Consider the following 15,593-nt stretch of genomic DNA (forward strand, 5'->3'; position numbering starts at 1 on the left):
TTTCCAGAATTGGCACGCCCCAGATTGAAGCCCCGCAGTCTTATTTAGAGTCCGTGCTCTTCATCATTGTGCCATTTTTCACAGAAGGTGTGATGATCTGAAGGGTATGTGCAGAGAACTGGCCATATTGTAAGCACCCCATAAATAGGGTTTTTTTGTATTATATAGATTAAAGGAGTGATTTCTTTTTAAAGAGCGATTTCTTTTTTATCTTAAGTATCTAAGTATGTTTGTATGTTTGTGAATGCGCACGTGTATGGTATGTGCACATAGGACTTTACTGGTGCCTGAACTTGTACATGCAGGACTGGAGGCCAGAGAAGGATGTTGTGCATTCTGCTCTATCGCTCTCTACCTGATTCCCTGAGACAGGAACCCTCGCTGAACCTGGAGCTAGGGGTGGTAAGTAAAATCCCATGATCCTCCTGCACCCATCCCCTACAGTGCTAGGGCTAGGAGCGTACATCAGCACACTAGACTTCTGTAAGTGGGTGTTGGGATCCCGATTCAGGTCCTCATGCTTGAACAGGAAGCACTCTTAGCCACTGAGCCATCTTCCCAGCCCCTCTAATCTTAAATGTTCTTCTTCCTAGTTGCCTAAGACAAAAATAGATCAGCGACGTTCTTCTTCTCTTCTTCATTATCCAATATTCTCAATTCCATTGGCCAGATTGCCTTCTCTGCCTATAAACCCTATGTTCAGTGGTATCTATGATCATCACAAAGATAATCTGTCTCCCCACCTGCACTGTAACTTCCCCAGGTCTTGACTTTCAGACTGGCACAGCTTCAAGGAAGACACAAGCTCCTCCTCCTTCTGTAGATGTTCCCTGCAATTTGCAGGTGCTTGAGCTCTGGTCTAATGGTCACTTTCTTTGTGTTATTCCAGAGTTTTGTTATTGAACAACAGGGACACAGATACACTAATTTGACCTCTCAAATGTGAGTCTGCACTGTTAAAGAGAAGCACGCTCCATGCTTATAAACTCCCCACTTCCTGAAACTCAATGATCCGCTTGCCAAAACATCATCAGCTTGTCTGGCACAGGTAAGCATCAAGCGAAATGATGTTCAAACACATGACAGCAACAGTGAGGCAGGTAGCAGGACTTATCGGCCACTGTGCCCAGAAGATAATCGTGGTAATTGGCAGTCATCGTTCCTTCACAAATCCAGAGAGAAGAGCAGCGTGAAATCATACATAGAAGGCAGGAATTGCTAGGCTCGGAGAAGTACCCAGCACACCTGAATCCTAGGATCTAGTAGTGAAGCCAAGAAATAATTGAGTAGCAGATGGCCAGCCTTACTGCAGGAAGGGGGGCTCTTGCACTGCCGCACCTATCTAATCTGGGGCAGCTGGCAGACTATCTAATGACCACTTTCAACTTTCAGGACCTTGCTCTTCAAAGGCAGCCGGTGGGCCAGCTGCATAGGCATCACCTGGGAGCTTGTCAGAGGTAAGGACTCTCCCCAGAGGTACAGCTCTCCAATCAGCATGGGGAACGGGTTGTTCCTGGGGACATTGTGCAAGGAGAGATTCTGAGAGATGACCCATAGCTCAGGCTGAGACAAGCAGGCCATGCCCAGCAATGAAGTACACGCTGTTTAAAAATTTAAATGAATGAGTAAGTTCACGTTAGGTATAAAATCAAAATAAGGAAAATGGAAAATTAAAGTTTAAATTCCACTCAGGATGAACGTGGCAACCGCCAAGCTGGGAACCGCATGGAATCCCACAGGCATTCTCCTTGCTGCTCCAGATCCAACATCTGCTTCTCCCATGATGCTGCTCAGTGTTCAAGGAAGCTGCCCTATAAATTCTGCATGGCTCCTTGAATATCTGGCTTACTCTGAATAGGTTTTAGGAGAGCTACAGAATAACAGAGTGGGATTTCTTGTGGGTTGGGCTCAGGTTGGGTGTATCTCATAGGGACAGCACAGCGCTCTCTCTCTCTCTCTCTGAAGGCCCCTGCTGCCTTTGCATTTCAGTAACTCCTTCCCCTTTGCCCTCAGGCCTAAGGATAACTGCAGCACCTTCTGTCTAATCCCTATATGTTATGCTATGATTTCCTGTGCCTTTTTAATAGTCCCTCCATAAACTTCCCTATGACATACAATAGAAGTATAATACCTGTTTGTAGGGACACTGACTGATGGATTTACACAAAATTATTTATTCATAGAACGAAAGGAGAGTGAAACATAGTAGCATGTTGTTGAAAAGGAGACATGCAAGAAACACACACATACACACACACCTGACTTTATTTACGTATTTTCTAAAACTCATTTTTATCCCTTAAGTCTCCTCATAGCTTTGTTCTCATAGCCTTGTTCCAGGCCTTTGACTTTTTAGAATATTTCAATCATTGAGTGTTTCCTTTTCTGGGTTTGGCTCATTACATTCTGTGCAATCTCTTAAATAGTCCCTACCTTTTCTTTTTTACTGTAGTAAAGTGAATATATCATAAAATTTACCACTGACTTCTGCTATGTATAATTCAGCAGCATTGAAGACATTCACATCATTGTACGTATGTGAATGTATACACGTGCACACACACAAACACAAATGCAAGCATATATGTGTGCATGTATGTATGCAAATATATATGTACATACAAATACACACATAAATTAAGTATATTCTTTTTCTTCCAGGTTTTCTATGGAAATGAATAACTACGCACTTTATTGTATTAATTTCTATTTTTTCTGTATGGTTTTCTGTCCTTTTTTGGCTGATTTTCTTCTACTAAGCCACAAAACTGGAGTTTTTTAGGTCTTGGAAAAAAGCCCTTGCCTTGTATTCTGCCTGTTTTCTCTAGTCAATCTTATCCATTCCTTTGATTTCATTACTATCTAAATACCTGCAACTGCTAAAGCTGTACCTGAAATTCAGATGTTTCTTTTTAATCTTGCACACATATTTATACACGTGTTTTATGTATGTGTTGTTCAGAATCATAGTACTACAATAGAATATCTGACGCAACTAACTTATAAAGAGAAGAAATTTAATTATTATACAATTTTGGAGGCTCAAAATCATGATGCTTACATTAATTCACTGGGGTGAGGGTGATGGGGCATATCGAGGCAGGGACATGTGCAGTGGCAATTGCTCATATCTCAGGCTAGGAGTAGAGAGATAATGGAAGCTTTTCCTTTATGGGCATTTTTCTCGATGATGTAAGGTCCTTCTGCAATGTTCCACCTCCCAAAGACTCTACCAACACTCAATAACACCATCTGGGAACCAATCATTTATATAAAGACTGTTTGGGTCCTCTCAAATGGAATCTAGAACACAGGGATAGATTGATATGCACTGAACTCTGTCCTGTCCTGCAATGGATTTACTTTTTCTCTCTCTGCCTTCCAAGCCATTTTCTTCTCTTTTATGTACCTCAGTTAGCTTATTCCAACCATTATTCACAATGACCAAGGGTGCAAGGAGCCCAAATCCCATCTTCTTGAGATGAACAGGCAAATAAAATGTGATTGGTACATACAATGGAATAGTATTTACCCTTAAGAAGAGGGTACATCTGACATATAGTATGTATATGTCTTTGAAGATATATGTATGTTCAGGGTATGTATACTCAGACCCTATAACTTGATAAAACTAAGATCAAGAATAGAGATAAGTGAAACACATTCAATTATTAGTATTGGTCTTTCAATCATGATATGGCAAATAAAAAGAATCAACTTAAAGTAAGCGGGAACTAGATGGTAAATGTAGGAAACACTTTTGCCCAAGGAATATTATATGAATATAAATACTTACTGGGAATGGATTTATAAGTGATATTACCTTTGTGACAAACATGCCTACACACCAGAAAAGGCAAACAACATACTGCATCAACTGCATGAATGCCCCAGGCTGGTACATTTAAAATCCAGCCCTTGGTAGGGTAATAGCTATAAAATCAAGTGCTGAACAAGAAATACAGAACTGAGATGAGATTTCTAGACACATTCTCTGACTAGAAACTGTTCAAAACTAGAATGCTGATTGGAATCAAGAGACCACAGAATATTCTCGCCGTATCTCCCTCACACATTGTTCTCATCTGAGGAACTAGGTGCAAACATGCCTGAGGATGAAAAAAGTAGGCGGGACAGTCTCTCTTGGGTCTTGGCTCTCATAATAGTATGTAATTGTTTCTACTGAGTTCCTGCTCTGGGAGAAACTCTCATCTTTCTTTTTGTAATATATTATAATTGAAAGCCCAACAAAGTTTCTCAGGCTCATTGGCTTTTCACTTCCACAAAGCTGGAGGCTTTTCTCCTCTTGTGCATCTAAATATTTGCTTCTTATTCTTTCCCCACTTATTGTTCTATTTCCCCTTTTCTGTTTAAATAAAAATGGAAGGTTTTAACTTTAACATAGTAAAATTACATATAACCAAACAAGTATCAAGAAAGAATTACAGTTACATTTATATCTACCTTATCTCTTATCATAACTAAGGAAAACTATAACTATAACTATCTTTTCTTCAAATCCATCAAAAATTCCAGAAGGATATAATATTACCTAAGTGTATTATAAGCAACTTCCAGAACTCTAGAGTTGACAGAGACATCTTGCTGCCTGGACAGTCACCCAAAGTTCTTTTGTAACATTATGGCATTCATCTTCAGCCTACAGACCCGTAGTATCTGGCAGACTTTTCTATGAAGCAGAAAATTTCAAAGACAATTCCACCTATAATGGCAGTTTGTCAGTCACTTTCTTCTGTGTCCTGCAGAACGTCTGGCAGAATCTTTCATGAAATAGGAACTCTGAAGGATTGTCTTACCTTTAGGCCAGTTCAGCAGCCATTTCTCCGTGCATTCTGCATGTCCAATTCATCAAGCAGTCCATGCAAGAGCAGTTTCTTTCACAAATAGCTAAAAAATAAAATTCCATAAGGAGCCTCTTTGGTTCCCATCTTCCTATTGAAGTAATTGGTGCTGCCAGGAGTAGATGTATCTCATTGTCATGAAAAATCCTAAAATATTATAATATTTAAATACTATATTCTGAAGGTTTCTGAAAGATTTGAAGAATACCTAACTAAACTATATCTCTATATATCTGGAAAACCTAACTAACAGGACTACAAACTTGACTATTATAGATGATTATCTATTAGCCTGTATTTCTTAATTATACATTACATTTTAAAATGAGCTGCACAAACACAATACCTTAATCAAGAGCAGAAATGTACATATAACAAAAATTGACCTTAGGTTTGTATCAATAAAGCAAGATCCATACCAATACAAATCTCTATAGCATGTCCCCCTTTAAATGTATTTATTTATTTATTTATTTATTTTTGGTTTTTCGAGACAGGGTTTCTCTGCAGCTTTAGAGCCTGTCCTGGAGCTAGCTCTTGTAGACCAGGCTGGTCTCAAACTCACAGAGTTCTGCCTCCTGAGTGCTGGGATTAAAGATGTGCACCACCACCGCCCGGCCTCCCCCTTTAAATGTAAACAAACATTAATAAACAATATTTGGGAATATGGGTATAGTTCTCTCCAAACTGCTTTCTGCTTTTAGTTGGGCAAAGTATTTTTGGGTGTGTTCACAGAAACCTTTTGGGGGTCTTGGTCCATCAAACCACATTAGTCTGGAATTAATCCACAGGTTCTCATTTTCTGTGGAAACAGAAGCAGAACCTCTTCTCCAAAGCAACATGTCTTTAGAGTCAAATTTTGAAGTCAAGATACCTTTATGTTGGTTTAACTTAGTAGTCCATACAATGAAATGTATCTCATTATGTAGCTCTTTAACAGCCAAAAAATTCAAAAAATACAATAATATACATAATCCAGACTCTCTGTGAATTTTCCATCTCTTCATGGCTTATTTTTCTTTACTCCTTTTAATCTATGACTGTCTGTACTCTTTAAAAACCTTTGTTTTTTTTATAAACCATTTACTTCCTTTTATAACTGTTTATACTTTTTTCTTTTCTCTCCCAAGCCTACATATATTTATCCAACATTGTGACCCATTTAGAGGTCCATATCTGTCTGAATCTGTTTTTATTATATATCTGTAATTATTTTCTGACCAGGAGCACCTCTAAATTGGTAAGCAGCTTGGTTTCAGTGACTCTGGATGCTGGCCTCACCTCTCTCCACCTTTCAATATGAGGACATACCATTATTACCAGCTCTGGTACTGCCAGGTAGAAGGAGCACTCAGCACTTTAACTCTGAGAATGAGCATGCAGCACATAAACCCTTTTTATCTGAGTAATAGCTAAATATAACATACAGAGCATTACATGGTCTAGAAATATCTGTGTATAGTGGTGGGAATCCACCATGCTCTCCTGCCTGTGCACTCCTACACTCCTAGCAGACCTGATCCCGCTACCTGACTAGGCTGGGGCTGGGGCAGGGAGTGGGGAAGCGCTGAGCTGTGGGCATGGTCTCAGCTACCTTCCTCCTAACCCCATGCAGGCAGACAAGCACCTGGGCCCACAAACCCCATTTCAAGTGCTCCATAGCTGAACCTCTCAAAAGAGCCAGAGCAGTTCATTCTGGCGAATCAGGAAACCACTGGTTTGAAACCGTGTAGGATTTTTTGTTGTTGTTGTTGTTGTTGTTGTTTTGGTACTGCTAAATCAGAAAGACCTCTCTTAAGGGAGCTACAGCAAGCTGCTAGCTGAAAAAAATGTGGTTAAACTTTTTTTGTGTGTGTCTAGAGTTCCTTTCCAAACTTTCTCAGGTTTTATGTGGATTTAGCGAGCACACGTTGGAGCACCAATTTGTAGTAGAAGGCTGTTTGTTTGTTTCCTGGCTACACAGATCTGGAAATAACCACACAGAAACTATATTATTTGTAATACTGCCTGGCCAATAGCTTAAGTGTATTTCTGGCTAACTCTTATCTTAAATCAACCAATCTTCATTAATCTGTGTATTGCCATGAGACTGTGGCTTACTGGGTAAAATTCCAGTGTTTTAACTTTGCCTTCTTCCTCTCAGTATTCAGTTTAGTTTTTCCTGCCTATCTCTACTCCGCCCTATCAGGCCAAGCCAGTTTCTTTATTCACTAACCAATAAAAGCAACACATAGACAGAAGGACCTCCCATACCAGAAAACCTATAAGAAGCTCTGTAAAAGAAGTTATAAAGATCAAAAAAGATCAAACAAAGGTCAGTTAGAATGACTTCCTAAATGTAAAAGTAGGTAACATTTCAATTACCACATTAAAATACATCTTAAGACCTTTATATTTTTGGAATATTTGACTGGAGTATCTGATATAACATTAACCCTAAGTATAAAACAAATGAATAATAGACAAATATTATGTGTGTGCCCTATCATGCAAATCTGAGTTATCCAATGATGCTCTAGAATAAATATTAATCTAATTATCCCAGGAAATTCTTGAAGTTATTTCTAAATGCAAGAAGGAAGAATATAAGCATGTATGGAGCACCTAGCCCATGCACCATACCTTCATAACTTTTCACTTAATATTCCCAATGACTCACAAGACAGATTTATCAGCTCCATTTTCCAAATAAGACAATCAAGAATCAGAGAGATTGAGTAACCCCCCAACCACATATCAGTAAATAGTAGAGCCAAAATCAGGATCCACAACCATTCAAACTCACAGTTCAGGAAGTTGTTCATGTTCTGCATTGAAGAAAAAAAAGTGGAAACAGTCTGATTCCAGGACACCTCTAACAAGAGCTCAATCAACTCAGAAATAAGTCAGTCTCTTGCCTTGAATTATGAAGCAGACATGATTTTAGAAAGATTTCTCTGAAGGCCTAGTTGAGTTTAAGAGAGGTGAGGTCAATTGAGTAAAGCGAAATTTTGTGTAGTCCTTCTATAACTCTTGGAAACACTGATTTCTACAAAAGCTCGCTCTTTGGGGACAGAGGTGGAGTATTTAATTCAAAGGCCCTCTAGCAAGATGGCTTAATGATAGAGAAACTAAACTTCATTAAGCTTTTCTTTTTGCCTGGACCTTGACTCCATTATCTAATTCACATCAGCCCTGCTGTTATGAGATGAAAATAGAGAAACCTAGTCTCAGGAAACTGAGAATTTTTGATTGATTTTTGATTAAATAATGGAGTCAAGGTTTAAATCTATTAAATTGATCTTAAATGTAGGTTTATGTATTAGTTACCTTTGCATAATTGTAGCACCAATGACTTGGAGGGAACAACTATTTATTTTGGCTCAGAGTTTCAGAAGTGTTCACCCAACATGGTGGAAGAACAGGGCAGGGCAGGGCAAGGCAGGGCAAGGCAGGACAGTTTATGATGTGGTGGCCAGGAAACAGAAAAAGGGGAGATCTTGGAGAAGACCAAGGTATGATATGACCGCCAAGGATGTGCTCCTAGAAATCTACGTCCTCCAACTGGGCCCCATCTTCCACATTTACTATCTTCCAATAAAGCTGTCATGTTATGAATTCAGAGTTCTAAGAACCTAGCTGTCTCTGGGGACACCCTCATAGTCACAACCCAAAGGTGTGCTTCATTAATCTCCTAGGCATTTGTTTTGATTTGTTTTGATTTTCCTTTTGCGATAGGGTCTCATGTAATCCACACTGGTCTTGATAATCCACACTGGATAGCACTGGGTAGTCTTGAGTCTCTGATCTTCCTGTCTCAATCTCATAGATGCTGGGATGACAGGCAGGAGCCACCTTGTCTAGTTGATAGTGGATGTAGTGCTGGGAGTGAAAGCCTGGGCTCTGTGCCTGATAGGCAAGCACTCTATTCACTGAGCTACATATATAGCCCTGCCAGGCATGTTAATGTAAGGAAGGCGACAGTCAGGATTAGCCATCATGGTATACCTACCACATGAGTATAATCTCAAGCCCTTGTCTCAATTGTGCTTTGGACAACTGCTGGAGACATAAAGGATGCTAGAGCAACTGCTTTCTGTGAGGTGGAAATATGATTTGTCCTGTCACCATAGAGGACACAGATGCCCTTAAGGGATCATGAGCACACCTTTCAGGAAGTCCACAGGGCTCGGCAGCTCTCAGCAAGAACAGGCGCTGGCCATTTGCAGGAATTTGAAGCCAAGGTGTTTGAGAATCCTTTGTAGGGTTCCAGTACTCCAGCTGGCCTTTGACCCAATCCCTCCCCATCTTCACACCCACAGATCCCCTTCACTCTTCCACGTTATCAGACAGTCTCCTTTTCTAGAAGGCAAGAAACCCACCTCGATGTCTGGAATTCAGCTTTGGGGAATGCTGTGCTGTTTCGGTGGAAAGCAGCTTCAAAGAAAATTGCTCTGGTTGCCATTGGGGTCACTTAGGTGTTTGCGTACACTGCAGTAATTGCTTTATTTCAGCAGAAAAAGAAATTACTTGTTACCATGTTTTTGCAGCTGACAGTGGCTTTTGTGGAAAGAATCCATCTCATCAAAGAATGAGGGGGTGTACTGATGGCACACACACCAGCTGTTCTCGGGACTGCTCTCTCCTACCTACCGTGTCTCCTCCAAGCACCTGGTTGAGACCAGGTTATTAATCAGGCAGGAGGCTCATGAGGACACTGCATTCTCATCCATGTTGTGTAGGGTGGGTGCTACCTAGGCAGCAATTAGATAGGGACACGATCAAAGGCAGATGTGGGTAATGAGGTCTGATAGGGGAAACAATTTCAAGTCAAGCTTCCTGTTCCCAATCAATATTGCCACACTGAGTGGATTTTGCTGTCACCAAAATAGCCCCCCCCCCTCTCTCTCTCTCCCTTTCTTCTTTTCACATCTCTAAAACCCTCAAGTTTAAGAGTTTAGTATAGAAAAGGAGTTAACAGAGAGAAGCATGCAGTGCACATACCTCCTAATTGTACTAAGATGCCCCTCCTACATTTTATCTGCACATTTCACACAGCTTAGACAGTCCCAGGGCAGCCAACAGTCCTTTTCTCTCCCCCCTTCTTTGAGTTTGCCTGTTATCATGCCCGGTGCTCTTCTCATTATTTTATTTCCACATCATCTCCTGCTCCTCCCTCCACTATGACCTTTCTCCCCTGTGACTGGTTGCAAAGATTCTCTTTCATTTTGCCTGCAAGACCATCTTTGTAGTGCTAACTTTAACTAGCCGACCAATTCTCCCCCATCCCTGAACAAAGTCTCCAGGAAAAGACATGTTAGCATGTGCCCAGCGGACCTGCGTGAGGTCAGCAACCCTGCTGACTCTCCAGCCCTCTTTGCAGGAGATCGGCATCTTGCCTTCAAACTGCCTCAGTATCTCAAGAAATGCAGGCTTGGAACAGCATGAGGGCAGTCGATTCACCACGGGAGCCAGCAACTCATAACCACTGTGCTTGCTCCAATCCAGAACATCTCAGGTGGTTTCCAGCTTCTACACTGCTCCCCAGAATGAAAACTATCACCTCGAGTAAGAAATTCAAAGATACATGATTAAAGTCATCTAGAAACCTAGGATCAAAGCCATCTGGATGGTACCTGTTGTTGTCCATATCTTGGAGCTGCTCACTTTGTACAGACAGCATAAATGACAAGAGCTATGGAGAAAGTACCATCCAGTGCTATCATCCCTCTTGTTCTTCTCTTTGCCTTTTGTTGCTTCCTATGGACACGCTAGGATAGGAGCACACTTGTTGATAAGCTAGGACGGGAGCACACTTGCTGACATGCTAGGACGGGAGCACACTTGTTGACATGCTAGGACGGGAGCACACTTGTTGACGACAAGCTAGGATGGGAGCACACTTGTTAACATGCTAGGACGGGAGCACACTTGTTTCGGTTTTCATGATTGCAGTCTCCTCTCTCCAGGACAGCCATTGGCCTGAACCCTTGGTTTCGACTACATGATGCCCATGCACCTGTTCCCCTGTTCTAAAACTTGAGTTTTACAGAGTTAGTAGTTCTCAGACCTCTCTGTCTTTCACCGAAGGTGGAGCACATGTCCTGGATGAACAGATCATATAGACAAGCCCTAACTAACTCCAATAAACAATAAGTGGGGAAGGAGCCTCCCACCAAAAGAAAGCTCAACTGGCCGTTGTAAGAATGTAAGTCTTATAAATACAAACCAGGAAAAAGATGACTCATAGGAAGATTTACAAAATATATAAGCAGGGATGAATATAGTTCAGAAAAGAAAATAGTAGTAATAATGGTGAGCTTACCTACCATAGTAACATTAAGCTAGTGAGATGTGAGTAGACTTAAGAATAGCTACATGCTATATGTATAATCATTTATACATATGTTGATTTGTCGAGAGAGGGTTTCTCTGTAGCTTTGGAGTCTGTCCTGGAACTAACTCTTGTAGACCAGGCTGGCCTCAGACTCACAGAGATTCTTCTGCCTCTGCCTTTCGAGTTCTGGGATTAAAGGCATTGACCACCATTGCCCAGTTCATAAAATATATTTTAATAAAGTACTCATGGTCTCCTAAAATAAGAGGTACATCTCTATGTCTTATTTTAGCAGGATGTGGACAACATTAACTAGAGAAAACAAATTTAAAACAATTTCAAAAATTAATGTGAAAAAATGATGTCGGGAGGAGTAAAAATACCTCTACCCATCAGAGCTACATTGTCCAAGGCAAATATGACATGTGACAGCACACAGAGGCATATCATGTGCTGACACATGCATATTGTGGAATCAAGCTGCCTGGTTGCATCTTCATTCTGCAATTACCAGTTGTGTGGGCGGGATAAATTATTTAACTTTTTGAGCCTCCATTTTCTTACGTATCCAAACAAGGACAATGATAATACCTATCAGAGAGCTACTGAATTGATTAAAAAGGAATAATAAATACAAAGAACCTAGTTACCCTAATGCCTAATACATAATAATTCCATAATAGATGTTTTTAAATATTCTATTTTTACTATCAAAGCCAAATGGGCAATTGCTCTTACATGACGTGAATGGATCCTGGTTTTTGTTTTCATTTTGTTTCATTGGTGTGTGTGTGTATGTGTGATTTGTGTGTGTGTGTGTGTGTGTGTTTTAGTTAAACATTTGTTTAAAAATTATAGTGGATTCATATGCATTTATCAGAAGTAATTTATTAGCATAATATATCCTTTACCCTGTTTTCTTTCTTCGTCTTGTAAAACTATAGTCCAATATTATAACTGAGATACAGACACCAACAAATCCACACATTTTACCAATGATTCCTCTGTGTGTGTGCACATGCATGCACGTGAGCACATGCACATGAGCACCCTCATGGACAGGTTTGTATATGCATCACCATGATCAAGATGCAAACACTTTTATTATCACCAAGATATAATCTTTTAAAATGAATTTTAAGATCAAGATTTGGGGGCCAACAGTCAAAAATAAGAGCTTTGCCTATCGTTCTTGGTGCCTTTCACTAATGATACACAAAACAGAGCATCAGCAAAAGCAGCGCCAACCAGAGGAGGAGAACGAAAGGGTTAGGAGTCAGGAGCAGAAGCAGTGAGAGTAGGAACAAGGAAGGAAGAGAAAGAAATAGAGGGGGAATATAAAAAAGGAAACCCCTCCTTTGCCTAACTGATGAAGGACACACTATCACCCATCTCAGCCCAGGGAGGCATCTAGAAGAGAAAATGGTTCCCACAGGCAATTCTGGTATTTGATGGAAACACAGACTCAACCTCCAGGAGTTAGAAAATGAGGCCCCCAAACCCTACTCACCAGAAAGACCAGTATGAGAGAATATATGGACAATTTTACTGTTGCAATATTTAAGTCCAGGTTTTATGTTGATGAAGATAATTATGAATTGTTATACACATTGCAAACATGTAGAAATACGAAGAAGAAATCACAGCATTCTATGATCTCACCACCATAGGTAACAACTCTGAGACATCTTGGGACACAGCATCCTTTCCCTTCTGTGCAACTATTTCTGTGTGGCCTTTAATCTACAAAACTTGCATGGCACTACACAAAGAGTACGGCTTCCATTTTCTTTTAACGTTTTACTACACTTACCTCATTTTATAATATGGGAAAGTGTGGATATGATGAATTGTCATTAGAACCTTCTGGAAAACTATGGAGAACTTCCAGTCACCAGCTAACAGACCTCAGCATCTAGGATCACAAACAATTTCATAAAACGTGAATTTTAGAGCAACGGTGTCCCCCTCTTTCTACTATGACTTCACCTTGGGACTGCACAGCCATCCCCAAGACAAATTGTGATATAGGTGTAGATATACCATGCTTTTGCTACCTCTGTGACCTCATAACATCATGCCCAGGCAAAATAAAGCTGCAAGAATGGTCAATGTTAGTGAGATTAGACACCATCTTGGTTGACTGTGTGTGACACCGTGCGTTAAAAAATGTGCCTGGAAGCCGGGCGGTGGTGGCGCACGCCTTTAATCCCAGCACTCGGGAGGCAGAGGCAGGCGGATCTCTGTGAGTTTGAGACCAGCCTGGTCTACAAGAGCTAGTTCCAGGACAGGCTCCAAAGCCACAGAGAAACCCTGTCTCGAAAAAACCAAAAAAAAAAAAAAAAAAAAAAAAAAGGGGGGGGCCTGGATGTGTTGCTTTATGCAGATAAAACCAAGAGTTTCAGCTAGGACCCTTTTTCTCAGAGTCAAATACTATTTGCTCTATTTACAAAAGAACTGAGTGCACCATTAGTCTTTACGCAACCACTTCCTGTTATCTCACAAACATACCCTTTTCTTTCCTCCATGAAATGGAAAAAGTTTACATCTTTCAACTGTAATCTCCCTTGAGTTAACTCTCCCTCTGTTTTTCCTAAGTTGCTTTTTAAAAAGTAGTTCACAGTAGGCTTTTTTCTCTCATTCATCACTTGTAATCCCTCATGTTTTCTGCCTCTGTCATTCTACCAAAACTACAAGTGTGACCCTGCCTCCCAACCCAGTGGCTCTGACAGCCTTCACCCTGTCTTGCTTCTGGCTTAACTCAATTCTTCTGGTCACATCTAAAATGAGAGAATTCCTCCTTTGACCCCCTGAAGTCCTAACTTTAACCCTAATTTTTCTATTGTCTTAGTTCTGGTTACTATCACTGTGTCGAAACACCATGACCCAAAGCAAGTTGGGGATGAAAGGGTTTATTTGGTTTACACTTCCACACTGTCATCCATCATTGAAGGAAGTCATGTCAGGAATTCAAACAGAGAAGGAACCTGGATGCAGGAGCTGATGCAGGAGTCACAGAGGGGTGCTGCTTATTGGCTTACTCAGTCTGCGTTCTTATAAAACCCAGGACCACCAGCCTAGTGATGCCCCCCAGGGCCCTCCCCATCAGTCTCTAATTAAAAATGTAGCTGGATTCTATGGAGGCATTTTCTCAATTGCGGTTCCCTCCTTTCAGATAACTAACTAGCTCATGTCAAGTTGACACAAACCTAGCCAGCACTCCTATCGTTTTCAGGCTTCTATTTTGTTTTCCATTAAATGCATGCCTTACCCAGATTCTTCCTTCTGACCTTGTGATATTGCCATTTACTCCCCAAGGACACTCAGTCCACCCCACTCCCATCATCTTAATGATTACTTTCACCCAGATAACTCTCACATCCTGAACTGAGTCTTTCTGTCTCAATGAGGCACACGAAAGAGATCTCCTCAATTTCCACTTTAAGTAAGTAACCAAATGAATTTCCCAAATTAGACTTTCTCAAAGCAAAGCTACTTTCTTCCTTTTAGTACCCCTTCTATTGCATCTCCACTGTGGCACTGTCTTGGGTCAGTGACAGCCAGAGACTTGTTCACGTTCACAAGCACATTGGATGCTGGGTCCCATATACACTCATCAGGGATCAGGGCATCCAGCATGCATCTCTGCCCTTTTGTCTACCTGGCTTCCTTCCCTGTCTTCAGTCACCCCTACCTCCACCTTCAGGCAATCTCCTGATAGTCTTCCTGATTCCTTAATCTCACATCATCACAAGAAATCATTTCTAAAGCCCCCACTGGAATCCCACACAGCAGTTATCTATTAAAATCTACTGTGTGCGAGTCATTGGGGTAATAGTCTTGAGATACAGGAGTGAATGGAGTAGGCAAAAACCCCCAGCTACAGAAAATTATACTCGAGTAGGAGTATATATAATAACCATAATCATATAACTCCTTTATACAACTTTGAACATCTCCTACCTCCAACTAAAGTTCAAATTGCGTAGCATGGCATTAAAAATATTCCAAAATGCCTACTGTAGCCCTCATTGGACCTTCACCATTCTCCAGGCCACTCAACGATACCCAACCTTCACCCCAGCCTTTCTCCAAGTCTTGTCAGAGAATTCATTCAGTCAATCGCTTTTGTAGGTATCAGCTTATTAGGGTGTGGTCTGAGGTGTGATGTGTGGACTAATAAATGCAGACAAAATGCATCCTCGCTCTCTTGGGTGGTGGTCAGCGTTTTGTTTGAAGCTTCCAGTGCCCACTGAGGACCACGACTCTCGACCCTTATTGTGAGTCCCCCCCAAATAAATACTTGTTATCCTTTATTCCATGATATTATAGACCTTGTTAATTATGACTACATTTTCCCTTCAGTACCTAAAGAAATGCTCATTGTTCTCTGAAATTCTGTATAAACATTACTT

At 40.8% G+C, this 15,593-nt stretch overlaps 1 protein-coding gene across 2 annotated transcripts in view; it reads right to left on the reverse strand.

The window, feature by feature from the left end:
* Positions 1-15,593, reverse strand: part of Astn1 (astrotactin 1) — a 324,573-nt gene that overhangs the window by 261,645 nt on the left and 47,335 nt on the right. The gene's annotated exons all lie outside the window — the stretch shown is intronic.

This window comes from Arvicola amphibius, chromosome 12 (genome assembly GCF_903992535.2).
Source record: "Arvicola amphibius chromosome 12, mArvAmp1.2, whole genome shotgun sequence".
Lineage (NCBI taxonomy): Eukaryota > Metazoa > Chordata > Mammalia > Rodentia > Cricetidae > Arvicola > Arvicola amphibius.